At 51.3% G+C, this 3,363-nt stretch overlaps 1 pseudogene; it reads right to left on the bottom strand.

The window, feature by feature from the left end:
* Positions 1-3,162, bottom strand: part of LOC135505811 (granzyme A-like) — a 5,345-nt pseudogene extending 2,183 nt beyond the window's left edge.
* Positions 3,163-3,363: the final 201 nt, after the last annotated feature.

Genomic DNA, 3,363 nt, shown 5'->3' with positions numbered 1-3,363 from the left:
TGATGTACGAAGGGCTATATAAATAAATGTGATTTTTTATTAGATTTGTATTGTAACACAATAATTACTGTAACAAGTTGTATTGTAACACAATAATTACTGTAACAAGTGGTATTGTAACGTTAAAAAAAATGCATTCCACCGTGTCTTTGCTTTCACAAACATCTGGGGAAAAAATCTAGTTTGTATTTTTAAATTTAGAAAGTATTTAATACGTTATCGTGCTGTTATCATGTTCTTTATTACAATAATATAATATAATCCTTGTTTTGTATTTAGCCTGACCTTTATCAGCATGATATCGTGGCGTAACTCTGCAACATTGTAGTCGGGATGAGGAACATGCTTCTTCACGGCTACGAGCTGTCTGGAAGCCTTCGCTTCATTCTTCACCGAGTGGACACCCAGATTGACATTCTTGATTCTAAAAGACAACATCCAGAATCAGATTATTTGAAACGACGTGTTGGATGTTTTTTATTTTACCTTTATTTAACTAGGCAGTTAAGAACAAATCCTTATTTTCAATGACGGCCTAGGAACAGTGGGTTAAATGCCTTGTTCAGGGGAAGAAAAACCTTGTCAGCTTGGGGGTTTGAACTGGCAACCTTCCGGTTACTAGTCCAACGCTCTAACCACTAGGCTACCCTGCCGCCCCTACACTGGCACAGTCAGGTACAATGCAATACAACAACACTACAAAATAAAACATGACCTATTCAGCACAATGAAATTGACTTGATTCATTTCAGTAGTCATATTTTAATTTGTTTTTATTACGTTAATTAGTTATTTACACAAATATACACAACAAAAACATTTGGTACTGTGACAACCTACCTGTGTGAAAACCATCCCGTCCGTACTTTACAGTGGGCTGCAGTCAGGACCCCTGACTCGTTGATGAGGATCCTCCACAGACTAGACCTTTGAAGGGAAGTGGATCAGTGAAGAATGGGGCATGTGAAGAATGGAGGCATGTTGATGAGGTCATGGTACATACATACATGACCCCCATCCCTGGTCCTCCAAACCCCCATCCCTGGTCCTCCAACCCCCACCCTGGTCCTCCAATACCCCCATCCCTGGTCCTCCAGTACCCCCATCCCTGGTCCTCCAGTACCCCCAGCCCTGGTCCTCCAGTATCCCAAGCCCTGGTCCTCCATTACCCACATCCCTGGTCCTCCAGTACACCCATCCCTGGTCCTCCAGTACCCCATCCCTGGTCCTCCAGTACCCCCATCCCTGGTCTTCCAGTACCCCCATCCCTGGTCCTCTAGTACCCCCGTCCCTGGTCCTCCAGTACCCCCATCCCTGGTCCTCCAGTACCCCCATCCCTGGTCCTCCAGTACCCCCATCCCTGGTCCTCCAGTACCCCCATCCCTGGTCCTCCAGTACCCCCATCCCTGGTCTTCCAGTACCCCCATCCCTGGTCCTCCAGTACCCCCGTCCCTGGTCCTCCAGTACCCCCATCCCTGGTCCTCCAATACCCACAACCCTGGTCTTCCAATACCCATCCCTGGTCCTCCAATACCCACAACCCTGGTCCTCCAATACCCACAACCCTGGTCCTCCAATACCCACAACCCTGGTCTTCCAATCCCTGGTCCTCCAATACCCACAACCCTGGTCCTCCAATACCCACAACCCTGGTCTTCCAATACACTCAACCCTGGTCCTCCAATACACTCAACCCTGGTCCTCCAATATACTCAACCCTGGTCCTCCAGTACCCCCATCCCTGGTCCTCCAGTACCCCCATCCCTGGTCCTCCAGTACCCCCATCCCTGGTCTTCCAGTACCCCCATCCCTGTTCTTCCAATACACTCAACCCTGGTCCTCCAGTACCCCCATCCCTGGTCTTCCAATACACTCAACCCTGGTCGTCCAGTACCTCCATCCCTGGTCCTCCAGTACCCCCATCCCTAGTCTTCCAATACACTCAATCCTGGTCCTCCAGTACCCCCATCCCTGGTCCTCCAGTACCCCCATCCCTGGTCTTCCAATACACTCAACCCTGGTCGTCCAGTACCCCCATCCCTGGTCCTCCAGTACCCCCATCCCTGGTCCTCCAATACACTCAACGCTGATCCTCCAGTACCCCCAAGCCTGGTCATCCAATACACTCAACCCTGGTCCTCCAGTACCCCCATCCCTTGTCCTCCAGTACCCCCAACCCTGGTCCTCCAGTACCCCCAACCCTGGTCCTCCAGTACCTGTGTGGGTTGGGAAACATTGTTCTAAAGCACATACAGACACTGAGTACCAAGAGAATGGAGAACATCCAACATTATCACACAGACACACACACACACTCTTACCTGTGTGCAGATACAAATGGAGAACGGTGCCGACCCAGAGACTGAGGACTCTGAAGTGTGTCATGATCCCGTTGTTCAGAGGGATCTGTTGTAGAGATGCTGTCTAATGTAGACCTGGTGTAGGTATTGGTCTGCAGAATGCTCTGAGGTGTTCTGGTTTCTCTCTGACCTTGAACCTCAATTCATACTCAACTCAAAGGATGTGGTTGTTGTCTGAGCTCACAACGAACATGTAGACTACCGTAGACACACAAACACAAAGACACACACACACAAAGACAGACAGACAGAAACACACAGACCAGGCACGACAAGATGGTGGGTCCCCACCTCCCATCATCTTGGTCCCCACCTCTCCATCATCTTGTTGTGGCCCCCACCTCCCACCATCTTGTTGTGGCCCCCACCTCCCACCATCTTTTGTGGTCCCCACCTCCCACCATCCTGTTGTGTTCCCCACCATCTTGTTGTGGCCCCCACCTCCCACCATCCTGTTGTGGCCCCCACCATCTTGTTGTGGCCCCCACCACCCACCATCTTGTTGTGGGCCCCACCTCCCCATAATCTTGTTGTGGCTCCCCCCTCCCACCATCTTCTTGTGGCCCCCACCATCTTGTTGTGGCCCCCACCTCCCCATCATCTTGGTGTGGCCCCCACCTCCCACCTTCTTCTTGTGGCCCCCACTATCTTGTTGTGGCCCCCACCCCCATCATCTTGTTGTGGCCCCCACCTCCCACCTTCTTCTTGTGGCCCCCACCATCTTGTAGAGGCCCCCACCTCCCATCATCTTGTTGTAGCTCCCACCTTCCACCCTCTTGTTTTGGCCCCCACCTCCCACCATCTTGTTATGGCCCCCACCTCACATCATCTTGTTATGGTTCCCACCTCCCACCATCATGTTGTGGTCCCACCATTTTGTGGTGGCACACACCATCTTGTTGTGGCCCCCACCTCCCACCATCTTGTTATGGCCCCCACCTCACATCATCTTGTTATGGCCCCCACCTCCCACCATCATGTTGTGGCCCCCACCATCTTGTTG

Source organism: Oncorhynchus masou, chromosome 1 (genome assembly GCF_036934945.1).
Source record: "Oncorhynchus masou masou isolate Uvic2021 chromosome 1, UVic_Omas_1.1, whole genome shotgun sequence".
NCBI classification, from domain to species: domain Eukaryota; kingdom Metazoa; phylum Chordata; class Actinopteri; order Salmoniformes; family Salmonidae; genus Oncorhynchus; species Oncorhynchus masou.
The sequence above is the reverse complement of the archived record's forward strand: the minus strand, read 5'-3'. Positions and strand labels throughout refer to the sequence as shown.